At 34.7% G+C, this 20,173-nt stretch overlaps 1 protein-coding gene across 5 annotated transcripts in view; it reads right to left on the bottom strand.

Moving 5' to 3' along the window:
• Positions 1-19,862, bottom strand: part of LOC127869505 (uncharacterized) — a 67,785-nt gene extending 47,923 nt beyond the window's left edge. For 2 of the 5 annotated variants that reach the window (XM_052412129.1, XM_052412133.1), the window contains exons 1-5: positions 19,737-19,862; positions 14,990-15,085; positions 3,445-3,598; positions 909-979; positions 451-484 (exon numbers count right to left, since the gene is read on the bottom strand). The gene's annotated coding sequence lies outside the window, so the exon portion shown is untranslated. Of the gene's footprint in view, positions 1-450; positions 485-908; positions 980-3,444; positions 3,599-8,668; positions 8,762-14,989; positions 15,086-19,736 lie in introns of those variants that run through there. The other 3 variants (XM_052412132.1, XM_052412131.1, XM_052412130.1) reach the window with 3 other exon arrangements.
• Between the last annotated feature and the right edge of the window lie 311 nt (positions 19,863-20,173).

The following is a 20,173-nucleotide window of genomic DNA, read 5'->3' as shown; positions in this document are numbered from 1 at the left end:
TGTCACACTTTTCTGGATCCTGCGATAACTTTAAGTTCTTAATATGTTTTCATGAAACTTGAAACATGGATAGACGGCAATATGGACATTATGCATGTCATTTCATTGGTTTCTACGTCAAACAATATGGATGCTATGGCAACAAATAGTCTAGAAATACTGCTGAAAATGGTGGTTTTCTGGATCCTGCGATAACTTAAAAAATTCTTCATATTTTTTTATGAAACTTGAAACATGGATAGATGGCAATATGGACATTATTCACGTCATTTCATTTTGTTCCTACGTCAAAAATTCTGGTCGCTATGGCAACAAATAAAAATTTAAAAACATTCTGACAATGGTGGAGTTTCTGACAATGGTGGAGCCAGTAGGGGACATATATTGCTTGGCAATAGTCTTGTTTCTGATAGGTCTACAACTCAAATACATCTCACTGGTAATACTTACCAAACATTAATGCACAAATGAAGCTCACTTGATACTGAAATAAATTAACACTAGTGTTCATACATACGCAGTTATTTCTCATTCATTTCATTTTATTTATCAAACATATGTGCATGTTTGTTATTTTTCCGCTTCGCTGACAAAACAATTATCAAGATACGATTCGTATACAAGATCATTCTTCTAATTTCTTGATGGATTATTCCTTATTATATAATTTGGGCAAGTGTGTAAGTAGGAAAAAGATTCTGCTGCGTTTGAAGCATAAACGTTTAAATGTAGGCGGCATTGGTAATTGTGTTATTACATAACAAGAAACGTACGACAATCTTATACTTAAATTCAAAATACACTTGCACTAAAAATACTTGTTTTGTTGTTGTTGTTTGAATTTTCGAGTTTTTACAGTTTGTAACATTTAGGACAAAATGATAAATTTATTAGTTCGATTTTCTTACCACATAGAACGCCATATCACTGGTCACTAACATCGTTTGGTTCGGTCAACTTGAACAGTCAGCGAAATCCCCTAATTAAAAAAAGATACAAAGTTGAACATATGATTAATATAACATTTAAACTGAGTATCTTTGAATTATAAAATAATTTAAGTTAATAGTTATTTGAAGCTACACTTAATGTGAAAGACATTTGTCAAAACATCTCTGTCTACACAATACTGCTAAGAGTGTTTTTACAAAACCCATCACTTAATCCAGTTTTGTCCGGATTTTCTGTTTACTCAGTACTGTATATATTACAATAGCTTCTTCAATAATGAATCATCGAAAAGACCGTCACGATAAAGATCCAGCATGGTTAATGGAAATTATATTTAGTTCAAATGAATGGCGAAATTTGTAACCGATAGTAAAAGAGTTCAATTGGCTCTACGCTACATACTTTTTATACAAAAATCAATATGCCCACGCTTTCCTTGAGGTAACGTAACGTGTTACATAAGCGGCATCATTTTCCCGCGCTTTTGTCGAGACAAAGGAAATATGCATGTGTAATGTTTATGTGGAGCTAAAATTTGATAACGTCGCATTAACATGAAAATTCAAAAGTGTTTTCGGATTACAAATTTAATTATGGTCATTTGAGAATGCAACAAAACATTTACAGTTTTAGGTTATTAATTTAATAATAATTTGTTAAAACGTGTATGTGTCGAAATAAATTTTTTGACAATATTAAGCATGAAATTTCTACGAGGTTAACACCCGGTTGCCGTTCTCTAAGTAACAGGGCACGATTTTTTGCGTGGAGGAGTACACCGTAATGACTGATTAGTATGGTAGGTACATGTATAGCAACGCCAACAAACTGCCACAAAGCCACTGAAATTATCTATTGATAGTGACAATATGTTATCCATGCATAACTGATTCACAATCGTTCGCATCTTCAGTGCCTTTTAGCCAAACTCTAATACTACTCGTTGAGTGGTGTGTAACCAATTTCGGTGTAAAATGAAAACGGCCAATCAAATACCGGTACTAATTATCACTCGCGCATTTATAAAAATCGTCTTATAAAATTGGGGAATATGTATCAAATATTGAGTCCAGTGCAGCATAGTTGTCAGATGTTGACTATAGAAACCTTTTATTGATGGTCAATTCAACAGATGCAAACCTGGTTCAATCAGAGGCAGGTTATCCTACAGAACCTGAGGCTACAAGTCCCGATTTAGATAGTTCATACTCTCAAGCACGGTTTCAGTTAAAAGAATGTTTAGTTGAATAAACTCATTGTTTAGTGTTAATAGGAACAGGATTTCGCAGGAAGTCATTAACCACTTTGATGTCAATATGCAACATATTATTTGTACATGTTTTAAACATCAGCATAATTAATAAACTTCTCAATTTGGATGAAAACGCCGCTAAGTTTCCCAATTTGGCTGGTACCATTCCCAAAGTGGTGAGGAAAAATGCTGACAGTCTGCGAGTAACTCGCAGTCTGTTCAGGTTTATTGCCGTTTGCTGCCCATCAGTATCTAAGGGTTGGAACTGAAACCTTTAAAACTTGGATCTTGCAAGAAAGGCCTCAAATTAAATTTTTAACTTTCTAAGGGACTACAAATGCGTCAATTACGTATCTAAGTGGTGAAGGGTTAAACGTGACAACAGTGTTAAATGTCAAATCTATGATATGATGCATTCAACCATGCTATGTTTTATTTGAAGGATAGTGTACTGGGCAAAAATGTAATCACAAGCTATATTTTCATTAAAGCTACCTACACACAAAATGTTCTAACAATACGTTCAAACAAACTATAATATTGGGTAGGACAATACGTTTAAGATAGAGAAAGAATGAGCTTAAACCTACGGGCTTTCTATGTAATCCCAGGTAAAGTCAGCATGTAAGCTGCACACATACAACATGTAAGCACGATGCCTCCATCCTAACTCGTGAAGCATTTTGTTGTCTACGTAGTTTAAAATAATTATTCAGTAATAGTTACATTGACTTCCGCCAACTGACTTCAAATGCAACCTAGGTCTGCATGAGAGCTACCACCACACACACTTTCAGCACAATACCACAATCCTTAATCAAGAAACATTTATTAAGAAAACGCTTTTTCGATTTTTAGAACGGTGACATTGAACCGCCTGGCCGAAAAGTATCCACAGCAAGATCTCAAAAGTTTCATCAAGATAAGATTGATTACCCCGATTGCTCGCTCGCCCAAAAGCCCCCCTCCTTAACGTCCACCCATCAAATACATATGTACCTAAAGATTCACTGATGTGTCTGAAATACTAAAGCATGTCGCTTTTTCAGTTAAAAAATGTCGGTTTATAGGTAAGATAGCACTAACATTAAATCAAACATGAATTAACAAGACGTCAAATACCATCAAAGCATCCATCAATATAAACTACCGCGAGAGTATCAGGTTATATCATAAAGTTACGAAAGCACGTTGCAGCTAGTAATTCGAAGACGACCACGTCAGGACCAACCATTATTTACCAGATGGCCGAAGATGACTAAACCTATGTGCGAATGAAGAACCGAACGTCCTTGACCTAGATGGTTGATGACGCTAACGCCGCAAAGTTCAAGGAACAAACGAACCCGCTCCTGTGTTTGTCTATTCCAGCGAAACCGAATATGGCACACCACTCTGTAATAGGTAACATACCAATATTAACCACACATTATTTCAAGATTAGTTAAGAAAAACATTAAACAAAACACAAAGCGCGTTTTTTGCGTTCAATAAAACATTCCTGTTTTGCAGTTGTTGAATCTATTGTTGTTGAAATGTTCAAAACAATGTAACTGTTTTCGATCTGGGTTCAAAGAAACAATAATTTTCGGCGATCTTTTCAAACGTATTCATATTACAAACATTAAATACATTATTAGTGGATTATTTAATGACTTAACATTATGATGATTACCGGTACATACTAGTATACGAATACAAAATAGAGCTTTTACGTTATACACTTGTTATAATTTGTTAGATTCAGGTAGATTCCGCTAGTTTTTGGAATCACAAATAACCGATGAAGACTCATTATTGAAATTATTTCTAATTGCTATATGTTCTGTGTTGTTCAAGCACAATTTGTCTTCATTTGTATTCTTAAATATTATTCTAAGTGGACAAAGCATCACAAACTTGTTTTTTTTTCTTTTACATGAGTTACAGTCACATTTTTCCAAAATCGTACACAAGCACCGTATTTACAGTTCGGAACAAAATTATGGGCAATTGAGATTAAGTGAGTAGGCGACCGATCCTTAAAAATTAATTGAGTGTACTTCGAAAATACCACAACATATGTTTTAACAAAGAACGGTTATGCCAATCGAGTCGTACCTTAGTTATTAAATTGTAGAACCAACTTTTAGTACTGTAGAAAAACACATCGAAATATACAGCTATATTTAGACGTGTCATAATAACAAGATGAGGTGTGCTCGATCTAAAGTTTGTGTACCACTTGTTGTTTCAATCAGTATTAAACGGTAAGTTATTAACAGGAAACATTGTGTGCACCACATTCTTGACAAATACAGGGTTGTTAAACTGTGTTGTATACGTTTCTTTCTTATAGCCTAAGAAACCATTTTACAAAACGATTTATAAAAAAAATCAAAATAAATAATCATAAACGGATACATATTTGGAAAAGATAAAGATCGACATAAAAAAGCTTGAAGATCGATCAGGGTGATTGTTAAGCAAGGTAAGAATGAAATGAAAGCGCATAGGCTTACAGATTTTTTTCGGAACGAAACAAGAATAAAAAGGCTTCTTGCTTGATCAGTATTTGGAAAATTTCTTTGGGAAGAAATAAATTATAGTTATATATTCTGTTAGATGTATTTGAAATAAAATTAAGGTACAATAGCCATAAGAAACGAGTTTCTAAAAAACTTTTGTATGGGGGGGGGGAACAATCATATTGGGGATTTTTTTCGGCTTGGGAATGGGTCCGTTTAACGGATCCGTAGATTAGCCTGAAAAAGGCCCTACTACTATTATAATTATGCTATATTGCTCTTAGAATTACAATCAAAAATAGACTAAACCAATGTAAGTCTCGTTTAATTGTGTAATTCTATTCCGCAACTGGTTTAGTTGCCCTTAAATGAGACTACTTCAAAGCAAAATGACCAAACAATTTCTTACTACAAGCCCCATTTAGCTAAGCATTTGACCTGTCTTCACATTTTCAATAGTGTTTCCATGAACTTATTACCACTTTGGATCCGTGTGTTGTAGTATTTTGCAAAAGTGCTCTCTCTGGACTATCCTGATGTTTTAAGAATGTCGTGTATTGGTACCAACATAGCTTTAGCTTAAGATGTCGAAGCTGATCTCAAACTGTGAGCACGGAATATCTTAGTGTCAACACCAGTCCGTAACATAACAACTTAAACCCATCTGCTAATAGTGTCACGAGAAATGGATTTATATGTTTTCATAAAAAGTCTGATAAAGGGAGACAATTTAAAATGTGTATTGTTACCCCCCTTGTTTCAAATGCAATATATTTTTACTCGTGGCGACCTTGATTTTAATTTGAAAAAAAAAGTCTGAAAAAGGGAGACAACTCAAAATATACATTGTTACTGATTGTTCATACTTACCCCCTTGTTTCAAAATCAATCTATTTTTAGTCGTAGCGACCTTGACCTTGGAGATATCGACGTAATTCTTTCGCGCGACACACCGTCCAATGATGGTGAACAAATGTGCCAAAGGATTTTAAGATCTCACAATGAACGACATAGTTATGGCCCGGACAAGCTCATTTCTGGCCATTTTTGACCTTTGAACTCAAAGTTTGACCTTGACCTTGAAGATATCGACGTAATTCTTTCGCGCGACACACCGTCCAATGATGGTGAACACATGTGCCAAATGATTATAAAATCTCACAACGAACGACAAAGTTATGGCCCGGACAAGCTTGTTCCGCCCGCCGGCCCGCCGACATTCGCCAATCTAATAACCAGTTTTTCCCTTCGGAAAACCTGGTTAAAAAACAGTCTTTACCAAGGTAATCACACACTTAATTTATATTTGCATAATGTACGTTTGCCGACTGTTGATTTATTTATGTTTAACTATAAATAAATAACTGCCCAATATGCGGGAATATGATTGCATAAACATGTGACACAACTTGTGTGTTTTATCATGCTGTAATGTCGGTCCTATTATCATATGGCATTACATGTTCGTAAATGAATATTTAAATTTGTTTGTGCACTTTATACCATGCAATTTAAAAGACCCATTATTCCCAATCTGAAGATTTTACGACTCAAATTTTCTTAATTTCAGTTTGTTTGTTTCCGCCCTAATTTTTCCCTATTGGTACAGTACGGCTCCTTTTTCCTATTAGGCAAAAACATCGCTGATAAATGTGCTTCATTTTGTTCTCACCATAACATACTATCAATAAGAACTTGTTTTCAAAAATATACAAAACCTTTTACCGTAAAAAAGCATTTGCCATTTTTATCATGCCACCACTTCGTAAAATAATCCACCAAAGTCTATCGACCGCAACAAAACTCGAACTTGATCTGTACGTCATGCAGGTAGACTCACACACTTAAATTCAGGTAAATATCTGGAAGCCTATAGGAAAAAAACTCCGGAAACAGATACCGGACGGACAGCGCGACTGCTAGCTGCCACACTTCCGGGCGCATACAAAGTAATATCAAATCAGAATTTTAATATTTTTATTTAGTTACAATATAGCCTGAGAAATATTTCTACCACACAAGTCTACACATTTTTTAATTGTTTGAGAATGTAGACATAACAAAATATTCATGTGATGCATAAACACACTACATGTATTTGCACAGCACCGTAGACACGTCGTTTGTAAATAGCCCCTGCATCGTGACAAGTGTTTTCACAAGCCTTTATCGCTAGCATGTGTAACCGTTGAATCGGCCCCCTTAAGGAAAACATCTTTATTTATAAGTGATTTATTTTTAAACACACATGCTTTATATGTCAATTTATCGATAACAGTGAATTATTTGGCATAACAACAACGACTGCATTTAAATCAGCACGACAACGACTGCATTTAAATCGGCAATGTTTTGACAAATACTGATTAGATGAAGCCCCCCGTACCTATCTGTATCATGTGCAATGTTCCTAATAGTAGCCCTATTGGTTGCTATGGTTTGTTACTATGCGCGTGTGCTTGTTCTATAAATAGTTTCAAAATGGTAATGAGCAACTTTGGTTCATGTTTGTTCTTGAAATTTTTGTCTTTTTCACAAATAAGCGCCTTATAACACATGTGTGAAACATAGTTATAATCCGTGAACACACACATACAATCAATGGCTCAAATGGCGAACGACAGCGCGAGCCCTGATAATGAATTGTCAGGCCTTGCTGATTATTTTGGGAGATGCGATTTATCAGGGTTGAGAGTTTTTAAGCGCGTTAAGTTTAAACATTTGAACATACCTACTCATTCTGTAATTTATTTATTCGACACAAAAAGACACCATTTTGGTTCTGCATCTTATAAACGTGTCGGTATCGGCTTTGTGTTTAGAATACGGGTATATAGACGTATGAGCAATATTCATTTGCAAATAAAGATCAATATTTGACACAAGGCAAAATGTGACATTAGGACAAGTTACCGATGTTTTATATTGATCGGCCAACACTGTCATACATGAGTATTGTCAAGTCGCTGAACCAACTTTAATAAATATCTGCCGTTATCAAAAGTAAGACAAAACATATTTATCTTCAAGTTAGTTTTCACAAAACGTGTCTTCTTCATGCGTATCCAATAAGTTTGTAAACAACGTTCGTACTACGTATTAATTTATGTGGAAGCAATGCGCCTAAGAATTGTTCAGAAAAACATCCGCGTCAAAAGTCGTAACTCTTTAAGTTCATTGACGAACGTTTTCGACATCAAAAACAATTAATATCAATGCAGTATATCTTATTTTAAGATATCTCTTGTTTTCACATAAAATTTGAAAATAACCCTGTTACGTTACGACGATAAATTAAGTCATGAACGTTATTCAAAAATGTTCATACTCCCGTATATGATCAATCATATGTCAAAACCTTTTTTTCAAACATCGTATTAAATGTGGTCTCAACCTATATGGCAGTTCAATTCAAACATGCCTGTATTCTTCAGGTTAAAATCGGGGAATGACATAATTAATGCCTGGACATTCGATATCCTGGCATAAAGTCTTAAAAACTATATTTAACTTCACTCCACACTGCACAATAAACATAAAACGCCTTACATTCTAAAAAAAGAATTTAAGCAGATTTCAACGCTAAATTAAAATATGTTTAAGAATTTAACAAACACAAGTGTTTCCCAGTTTTCAAGAGTTAAGTTAACAAATGCCATGTGACGTCACGGTCAGAAAATGACTGGCGATTTATGTCCCGATCTGACGTCCATACCATACCGATTTGACGGGCAAATTCATCCTGAAAAACAATATGCGCCGCCGCGCATGCGGTATTGGTTCTTGATTTTAACAACAAATCGACGTACATTTATTTAGATTGAATGCAACGTGTACAAACTAGTATTTACTCGGGCGAAAGTGAAAGTAAATTTCTTCAGATAATTAATTGGAATTTGGCATGTATACGTTATGTCATTTTTAAACGCGGTATTTAATTTACAGCCAAACAAAATACCTGTTACCATCGACATTAAAATGTGTCTATTGTGAAAAAAATACCCAAAACAACAATTTGATAATCAACCTTTGAAAGCGGAAGTTGTAAATTGAGACAAATACTGAAATAGAGAAAATAGAGCAAATGAATGGTTGCAATGCACTCATTTTGTTACCGACGGTGGATAGATTACATTGAATAACAGTGTTGCTTGAACTAGGGCACATTCTTAAGACAGTGGTATCGCTGCAATCGGACATGTGTCATCGCTGCAATCGGACATGTGTCATGTTCCATTATCAAGTTGAATAATATGGGGCTTTGGTCAGCTTTTTAAACAAGTTGTTAATAAATAAAGGTACAATGTGGGGTTGATTTAAGTTTTACTATTTTACTATGTGAATGAGAAGTTTTAGTGGTAACATGCATATATCAATGCTTTTAAAATGTCAGTTGTGAAAAAAACTTTCTGTATCAATTTAAATATTTATTAAATATATGATAATGTCCCCTATATTTGATGATATTTAGCTAGAATGTGATATATACATACATACAAAACAGTGCATATATGCATAAACCACAAAGTATTAAAATGGAAACATGCAAAGATTTAATTAAACTGTAACCTTACCAGTGTTGTTTATTTCACCATTTTGGGACTTGAGCCTGGCGCCCTTTGGATTGGCAACAAACACAGTGTTTTGACTTAAATTGGGAAATAAGTATGGTTGATTTTTGGCTAACAAATGCTTTAAAATTGAGAATAAAAAAGATTTCAATATTACATTTCCTAAGATTCAACTTATAGAGCTTGATCGGAGAACTAAATGCTATTGGCAATTTTTGGTCACATTTGGGAAAAATATATACTTTTCCCATTGGGAATGTATCCTACTACAGGCCCCAAATTTGAATGGAAAAAACATACCAGTTGGTAACATTAGACAACTATGCATGAGTATGTTGTTTCTGTTACAGGTAACATTAAACATAAATCACCCTATACAGTATTATGCAACAAGTTCTTGTTCCATATATACATGTATTCACACATACAAATATATATTGAATACAGCAGGACTTTTCATCAGGAAATTGGGAAGAGGCCCTAGTCTTTCAAGTTGGGAATTTTTTGCCATATAACTGCTCATTTTGGGAAGACCGTTTTTTTAAGTTTTTGAAACAGGGTCTTTTTCATTGTGCATAAGTATCAAGAGACACATTGTGGTGCATTCTTAATCATATTAGAGCTCATTGCTTTCTATTTGGGAGATGCCCAATATGTCTCATTAAAAAAACAATTGTTTTTTTTACAATTTGGGAAATTTCTCTATTTTCAATTGGGAAGTAGCCGAATTTTGGCCTCTGTTATATAAGGGTGAAGAGCCCTAATACAAACAAAGATTTTAAGATACAGAAAAAATACAAAATTAGAAATGAGTATTACCAGTACTATAATGACAAGTAAACAAACAACAAAAACAGCTGAACAGATCCTTTTCAGTTAAAGCCAAAACCTTTAATGTAGGCACGATCAAGGTCAGGGCTTTTTTTCCTGCTTTAGTGAAGCGGCCTTGACCCCTCCATTTTGTGAAAAAATAAGTCACAAACTGTTCAAAATTGTGAAGAAATGAGTCATGCACTTTCTATTATTGTGAAAATTTGAGTCGCAAATTTCCCAAATTTGTGAAAATGGCCATTCTTATAGAGGTAAAAAAAGCACTGAAGATATATATAATAATCACAGTTAATTCACTGGGACAGGTCTAGTGAAATTCTATGCATCATCACATAATGTGTATCACTACAACCCAACTTTGCAAATACACAAAAAAGTGAAAGGCAAAGTTGCGTCATTAAATAATGTAAGGTCAAGGTAGTGAAATTGTTCTCAAAGCACAATGTCATGTCCCTAAAACTTTCTAGTATGAGACCTTATAATGGAATGGTTTGTACCGAGTCAGTGTTGAAGGGGATTGTCTGGATTGTGTGAAATCAGTGCACCCATGTTTTTTTATCCCCACGCTTTTCGGAGAAAAAGTGGGGATATTGTATTGATCTCTGACTTCCGTCCGTCCTTCCTGGCCACCTGCTCCTCCTACACTTTTAGCAACTATTTAAAAGTTATGGGTGTTGGGGTGGGGCCCGGTCAGAGATTTTCCTGCGACCGCGATTCAAAAAAGGCTCATAACTACTTTGTCCCTACAGATATTGCTTTCATATTTGGTATGCATGTGTATCTGGAAAAGACCTTTCCACGTGCATACAATTTTATACCCTGTGACCTTGACCTTGAGGTCAGCTTTTATGTTTTGAAATCTGCGACTGCGATTCGAGAAAGGCTACTTAATCCCTTCAGATGTAATATATTTCAACCACTAGCCCGAACTATGATGCTTTATTTGAAACAGACAAAAAATCCAATAGCCCAACTATATAAATTATTAATTTCTAGTAGCCCGATTAACATTTACCCAGTCCTGGGCTGTCGGGCTTATAGTTAGCGTGAAGACTGATTATGTGGTTATCTCCACCGTCTGTTCATCCATCCTGGCCACTATCTTCTCCTTCACTATTAGCACTAGAACTTTGGCATTTTGATCTGACCCCTGGGTCAAAAGTTATGGGGGTTGGGGTGGGGCCGGGTTAGAGATTTTCACTCATTTTCTTAGGTTATTTTACATTAACTTCTTCATTTCTACACCGATTTACTTCAAATTGATACTGAGCATCCCTTATGACAATACGGTCAATCTCAAATATGCATGGCCCTATTACCAACCCTGGGTCAAACATGCGGCGTGGGGATACGCGTCGGCTTCTGCTGCGCCATTTCTAGTTTTCTTTGTTTGAATAGTTATTATCCAGACTTCTAATTTGCAGTACAGGTATTATAAATATCCAATCATGAATGTATGAAAATCACTTTATTTGTATGTTGTACAAGACGATGTACAATATCTTATGGCTTGTGAGCAGTCTAGGTTTTCAGGTGTTTGTTAATGGGGACGTCCCAGGTAGGTGGAACATTGTGTAGTAGAGATGTTTCATGATATGACTGACTACAGAGTGAAACTTGTCCAAGGATCCAATTTGCCAGGGATGGTCAAGATAACTTTGTGGAAGTGACTGATGCATTTGGATTGGGAGTAAGTTACAGGACAATGAGTTCTAAATCACTGTGGTGTGTTTGTCCAGCCTTCTGTAAATATGTGTTGGTTGGATCAAGATAGTTTTGCATCCAGAGCAAAAAGGTTGCAGGTTGATGTGGTACACTGTAACAATGAATATATGAACATAGCTAATCAATCACAACATCTAATTGTTTAATATGCAATGTAACATTACATTACTGATTGATTCCTTGAGCACAGAGCAATGCATATTTATTTATTTATGATGAGGTGGGGAGGGCAGGCCATGATAGCAGTCTTGGCCGTAACCCGCTCGACCGTCGACCGGCTCGAGTGATTTTTGCGTCGGTCGAGTGTAAATTCTAAGCTGGTAGCCCGATGGGTCGAGTGCTTTTTTCGTGTCCAAACTTAGTAACGAGTCCGAAATAGCTGCATATAGACGATCATTCAAGACTGCATTGGTTATTTCTCTTGAGCACTTATTGATAAGACGCTTATTGAACAGTGTTGTAAGTCGATCTCGCGAGACGCTATAACAATTATTATTACTTGGTGGAGAACTTGCAGCGATACATTTATTGTAATGTATTTTCTGTGTTATTTTGAGGGCGCATCGCACAAACATCAACCGCAAAATGAGAATGAAGGTAGCAACACAAAATATGAACAACAAAACGAAAATTCCAAATGTCATGGAAAAATAATAAGTCTTGGCTTCGTTTTGATGGCTCCAAGTATTGAGAAATTTGATTATGCGCCTGCATTGCTGACTTGCTGGTATGTGCATGTCATACATAATGTAAAAAATATGCAATTAAAAATCATGCACTAACTTACAAGTATATTTTTTTACAGATAAAGTTTATCTGTCAAGGAACAAATCCTGACAGTAAATTCAAAGGTGTATTATACTGCATTTTAGGTGGTGATACGCAAATCGGCGACAAACCATATGTGGCTTAGGCAATAGAACTACTGCTACAAATGTGGTTTTAGAGTTAGAATACTCAGAAGTTTGGGCAGGAAAGTTGCCTCCTTGTGCTACGTCTTATGCACAGGTATTATTGCTAGTTTGACATTTTATTTACTTTATTCAGATATGTGTTTGGAAAATTTATATCATGTTATACAATCCGTTTTTTTTCAGGCCACCTTAAGGAGCATACATGATATGTCAGACCTGGATGTCGGAGACTCAGACAATGACCATGATGGAATGGAGATGTCAGGAGACCTTGTGTTAATTTTTGTGTAAGATATTAACTGTGAATAAAATCAAGTGTTTATTTGTTTAATCTTTATTGTTCTATTTTCATCAATACAAACCTAGTTACAAATGTAACCAAATTATAACTTTTAATTCGGGCTAGTTAAAATTGATTCGGGCAAGTGAAATTTCAAAGCTGGTAGCCCAACCGGGCTAGTGCCTAAAAAAAAAAAATGCCAAGACTGATGATAGGTACCCATCTCTTGCAGTTGTCTATGCATATGGCCTTTCATTTGTGGGAGACAATGTAATTAGTGATGTTTAGGAGTGCTTTAGGCAGTCTATATTAAAAATTGTGTTTGCTACAGAGATGGGTGAAAGCAGGCCTTGTCCAGATTTTTCTGGCTAAAAGTGCAATTTCGCAGGTTTCTTAACTTAATGCTACAAACATTAACTGTTGCTTAATTAGAATTGTAAAACATTTTATAATTATTAAAATTGATAGTCAATTGTCAAAATTAGATTATCAGAAACTATATATACCGCTACATATATTTTATAGATATAAGACAGTTTAATCATCATAAAGTGTTAAATAAATATAAATCTGACAATGAAAAAAACAAGTTGTGTACTTCATTAAATTCAATTCCTTGAAAAAGGCTATATTTAAAAAAATTATTTCAAAGCTACAGATAATTGCAAGTTGTGCATGCATGTGAAAAGAGGTTTTTCCAGCCATTAAGGGAAAAGGAATCTGTTCAAGTTTGGGAATGTTTTACATGTAATCAATAAAAGTGGCAAGTTTGGGAATTTTGTATCGACAATAAGGACCAAATTGATATTTTTTATCAACAAATATTGACACAACAGGTCTTTACCTGGCCATTTTGGATACAAATCATATTAAATTATGGTTATATATTGTGTAGGTTGTAGTGCTGCAACAATATACCGGTATATCGGTATATATCGCAATACGCAATCCGCATATTGTATTGCGATACGATTTTCATCATACCGGTACGAAAATTCTACAAAAATTTATACACATTTGTCCAGAAAAGCCATCCGAAATAATGATATCAAGGTAAACAAAACAAATCAGTGTTTAGCTAAATAAATTGTTACGTAAAAATAGCATTCTAAAAAGTCGTTGTTACATGGGAGTCCGCAAGATCTACTTTTGCATGTCATACCAAAAAAAAGAGTTGTGTTTATAAAGCATTTTGTACAAAAGGCTAGAATTGCCTATAGGATATAACTAGAACCTTAACACACAATACAAAGGTTATGTTCATGTAATTAAGTTGGTTTTGGTGATAAGTTGGCGAGTTATAATTCTGGTACAAGTTAGCAATATATTGCAATACAGGTTTTTGAACTGACAATATATTGCAATACGGTTTTTGGCGTATTGTTGCAGCACTAGTAGGTTGTTAAAAAAAAAATAAATTCAGATATAGAGATATAGATACAAAGAATAAATTATGACAGCCAATAAATAGTCTTGTTTTGTGAAATTATAGGTGTTTTGACTTAAGACCACCTTTACTCTGATGCTACTCACTTAAATTTGTATAAAGATTTTTATTAATAAACATTATTAAGGCCAAAATAAAAATAGGTCCGTTTCTGGTCTTCTTGAAATAAAAAACAGGGTCTGTAGGTAGGGATTTTTTTTTTCGGGTACTAAAAAGGGAACGCTAGCCTACTAAAGCTATAATAAGAAATACGTGTATATATATGCTTTGTTTGCTTGATATTACATCCTATATGAACAAAAATTGAACAATTTATTTTTATTTTTTGGCGACCGCACAATTAATAAGTTGAGGGTCAGTACCGATTCGGGAGACACGGTCGAGCGAAATTTCTTTTAAAGAAATCAGGCATTCCTGAGGAACTTTCCAAACCAAAAAAATTTTGTCTTCCTGTGATGTATACAATAATAAATGATACAGACAAACATGCAATTTTGTTCACAGATCTTACCAGTATGATTCTGTGTTTCCCTGGTTCCCAGAAGATCTTGTTGGTGTTATTTGACGAGCATATACATTGTACTGGACATCTTGTAAACTCCATCACCTTTAAATAAACAAATATATCACAAAGAATCACATTCTACAATTTCATTTGAATATAAATATCTCTAAATATATGTATGTACTTCAATAACAAAAAATTCATTATTATAGTTAATTACGTTATTTATATTTAGTGTAATGCATTTCAAAATATGAATCATGGAACATTATGGTTTCCATTAAAAATTGCAGTGCTGCTTTATATATTTACTTTTATTGTCTCATCTGCACCACATTTTAAGTCAAATATGTTGGAGTTCGCATACATTCCTTTAAAGTTTAGCTAAATTTAATTTTAAAATTACAGTTAAAACTGTGATACAGTTAAAAAAGTAACAAAATACAATGTAACAACTGAACTTATCTGAATTGTTTCCACGAGAAGCTTACAATAAGCACTGTTTTTAGCTAGGTTTCCTCTTTAATAGGCCCATTTTGGTAACAAATGATTGATAAACACTTGTAAACTAATCGCTTCACAACTATCACTATCTAGCATGAACCAACAAGGGAGGCAACTCGTGATGTCACAAATAGGCAGTAACCAAAAAGTGGTTCTTTATTATCTCGCTTAACATGGGTCTAAATTGCGTTTTAAAGCTCTTTTCTGATTGGATTAAACAGTCTGAAATCATCCAATCAAGAAAGTAGAGACATTTATCTTGCATAACATTCAATGCCATGCTCTATGCAAGCTATTTAGAAAATAAAAATCGTAAACCAAAAAGTTCGGAATGTTTTTTTTCGCGGTTATAGACGGTGTTACTTGCTGATATCAATAAAATATTGCTTTGAAATCATTTATATATTGGTATTGAACAAGAAAGTGGTCGAATATAAGAGGAAAACATAAGTATTGTGATTAAAACTTGTGTCTGCTACAATTTTACGAGTGGTTACGGAAATTACCGATCGTACAGATGTATTGACAAACAAAGCCCAAACGACCGAATAGCTTTCATATTTCAAGTTTATCAGCCTTGAAAGCATCACTTTTTCAAATAAGAAGCAAAATCATACATTTATCAACCAGTAATAGTCAATAACACCAAAATCTTTGGGTACATCCATTTTGTTTTTCAGAAACCACGACATGTATTATTTTTGGAAACCGACGATCTGTCATTTCCGGAACATCTCCGTAAATTTCAGCAGACAAGTTTTCATCAAAAATTCTTATGTTTTCCGCAAATATTCTACCACTTTCTTGTTGTATACCAATACATAAATGATTTGAAAGTAATATAACATTGATTTTGGTCAGGAACACTTTATATAACTGCTAGAAAAGACATCTCAAATTTAGCGCATAAACCATTGAAAAATCATACTTCAGTTTATCCTTCTTATGAATGTTTTATCAGTTACTTTAGCTTCAGCCACCCACTTATTTTTGAAATTATGACACACATATGTTTAAACTTGAGTTATTATATATTTTTAGTTATTTTTATTGAGAAACTTTTATCTTATCAGACATTCCCTAAAGTGTCGGACCGTCGGACCTGACCGATGTTTTAAAGACAGGTCCGATTGAAAATGCCATGTTGCCGGTCCGAATGTCCGGGAAATAATTCAAGAAGAAAAGTTAATTTATTTTATAGAATTCGCTCCAGTGTGCTTTCATTTGAGAACGAATATTCCTGGGCATTCCGAAAAATTTGCGCTTCGTACCAATTTCGTCCAGTCTTTTATTTATCGATTTCTAATTGGTTAGCGGCTGGCAAAGATTGAACGGTAACTGACGAAACCTGTTCGCTACTTTCCGAAAAATCTTACGATTCTGCGAAATGCTGCTAATGTCCGCCATCTTGAAATTTTAAGTGATCGATGTATAGCAATGTTAAGCACTGTAGTAGCATATTGTAAAGCAATATGTTAACCAAATTATATATTGATTACATATTTGCTAGGTTACTGGTTACTAGTTTACATTTTCTACATAAATATACGATATGTTTAAAGCGCATGTTATTATATGTGCAAAACATGTACATGTTTTCGGACTGTCGTATTCGAATACAGTATGATTCGTCAATTTAAATTTATTTTCAATGTTCTTTGTCACATTTTTATAGAATGAAGATACACATGCGGTGATACGGATGGTATGGCTTATAATAATTCGCATTGTAGTCACCTGAAATTGCAACTACAAATACTACAAAAAAAGTACAATAAGCTAGGTTACAGGGGATCTCCCATAGGCACTCGGCCCTTAATCCCCGTTGGGGTCCTGCGGTCCCAGACCCCTAGCTTAATTTTCCGGATTTCAAATTTGGATCAATTGACACCCCTGGAATTAAGAAAACAAATATGTAACCATACAACTTATCGACTTAGGAAAACAACAAACACTAAGTAATAAAGGAGCATCTGAGTTTTTGCCGAACGACATAACACTTAACTCCGCAAATATATAAATACCATATATATATGTTTGTACATTGATGTTTCGGTCCTATGAATCCCAGTCCGGTCCTGAAGGTTATCTAAGACTACCGGACCGGATGTCCTGTGGACTTAAAATACTTTTGGGAATGTCTGTCTTATAACACATTTTTTTGTACAAAAATGTCAATTGTATATATGTAGTTTGAAAAAAATACATAGGTAAAGATTTACCTAAACTTGCTACACATGTAAAATAAAATGCCAATAATTACAACAAAAATTACTTTTAAATAGTTTGTTTTGTTTATTAGTCTTAAACAATATTAATGTTTTCATTTCAAAATTATAAAACACATTACATTAAATATTGTCCTATAAAAATGATGACATAACAGATTGTTAGGAAGATATGAACAGAACGTAAACAGTATGCTTATTGAAATTAAAAACAACTAAAACATCTTTTTGTATTAATTTTCTGATCAAAAGTGGTATTTCTAGTTAGTATAGGAGATATTTTATCAAGAAAAAGCATTAAAATTTGGATTGTTTTGAAGAAAAGTGTGCATTCCATCCAGTATTGCCATAGAACCAGTTTTTGGTTAGAAATTCAATAACATTATTTTTAGGCTCTAGGAGAAGTGCCCCCCCGGAGAACTGCCCCCCCAAAGATTTTTCACTGGGCGGAGAACTGCCCCCTCACTGTTTTTGTATAGGGCGGAGAACTGCCCCCCTGCTGATTAATAAGGGGCGGAGAACTGCCCCCCTGTCAGAATTGATGACCCGGAGAAGTGCCCCCTAATTAAAGAAATAGCGGTGATATATAAAGCGAGTATTATAATGACAATAACGCCAGTAACTTTCTTGCTATTATGTATGGAAATTGAGTGAAATTTCAAAAGTAATATAAAGTTGTACAAGTAATAAAAGTTATAAAACGGCATAAAATACCTACCTCGGCATGGACGTCGTCACGTCGCCAACTTTATAATCACGTGATTTTCGTCAATGTGAACAAAGTAAAACAAATAACTTTTTGCTAATAAAAAGTTTTCGCGGCTGAATTATTTGATATTTTCCCCGTAATAAAAACAAACAATTAGCATGCAATTTAATCCATCCTTATGCCAGCTGAAAACAATAATTTATTTGTTTGTTTTCGCCAATTACGGATTTGGACGGTTCAATATAATAAACCCATATGCGGCTTTATTCAAAGCTAACAAGTTCTTAACAATTAAGGTCGGTCCGGTCTACCAATTAAAAGATTAAAAGATCGCGGTACTTATCGTTAACGGTAACAAGTTCTCTGCCTGCCTTATTAGCTGCTAATTAAAGCAACTGTTACCGATTTTGTTTGTTTGGCATGTCGACATGATCTGCTCAAAATGCAAACTGCGGACGACTCGACGGTCTGGCGATGCTACCGACGGATAAGGTGCTAGAAGACATGAATTAACTAAACAACATGAATAAATTGCTTATAAATTCAACTTCACTTCACTTTTTTCTTCAAGTCAGCTAAATTATTGCCTTTGCCTTGCCTATTAATTTACTTTTTTATATGTCAATTAACTTTTTTTCCATGGGTCAATACTATCTTTATAATGTAAATTAATTCCGATGTAACTTTTCCTCCATAAGTACCGAGTTGCACGTCTATATTTAGTTGCAACACATTGCCAGTATTAACACGCACGCGTTTCCTGTGTGGATCTCGACTATGTTTCGCGCTCTTATTAAAACACGACTTTTACAAGGCATTCATGTATAGTGAGTGGTGCAGATGCGTACCAAGGGCCTTAAACAGTATTATCACATGCCTCTAGACAATTTGTGTTATTCAGTTCGATAAATGGTAATATACTTGTACTGAAATTAAATTGTTACCGGATAAAATGTGGTCGGCGATAACGTAAAATTACCCGTAAGTATTGTTTTCACTACGTAACTAATAACTAATATGACACCGGGGGGCAGTTCTCCGCCCCTACAGATTTGATGGTGGGGCAGATATCCGCCTACTAAATTCTGACAGGGGGGCAGTTCTCCGCCCCTACCGATTTGATGGGGGGGCACCTCTCCGCCACCTTTAAAATAAGGGGGCAGTTCTCCGGGGGGCAGTTCTCCGGGGGGGCACTTCTCCGGATATACCTTATTTTTAGGTTCATTAGATCTACCCCTTGTTGCAAAAAAATCATAAAATATAGAATTTTCAAAGTAATCCATTAAAACAAAAAGAAAATGCTTTCTAATACCTTAAATATTATTCCTGCAGGAATTTGACATCAATTATTTATGTTTAAAAAAATCATTGGTTCATGCTACTATCACGTGACGTGACGCGATTTCATGGTTACTAACAGTAACATCATCATATCTATCTCGTTCTAGAACAATCAAGTTTTTGTTACGTGTCTCATTTGATTTTCGAATGCTTTGTTTTGAAAGAAATACTTCTATCGAAAAGGTGTTTACAATCACGAACGTCTATACCGACACGACTGTGTAAATCCTGTTCATTAATTGTTGTATCCGTAAGCTGTATTCACAATAACGGGCACGTGTTTACAATGAACCTGTGTAATACACTCAATGAATTGCAAAAATACACACCGTACTGTTTATGGGTTAAACAATACTTATAGTGTTTCAGCTACAAACGGTTACCACAACATTCTGTCGTAATAAATAA

Source organism: Dreissena polymorpha, chromosome 2 (assembly GCF_020536995.1).
Source record: "Dreissena polymorpha isolate Duluth1 chromosome 2, UMN_Dpol_1.0, whole genome shotgun sequence".
Taxonomy (NCBI): domain Eukaryota; kingdom Metazoa; phylum Mollusca; class Bivalvia; order Myida; family Dreissenidae; genus Dreissena; species Dreissena polymorpha.
The sequence above is the reverse complement of the archived record's forward strand: the minus strand, read 5'-3'. Positions and strand labels throughout refer to the sequence as shown.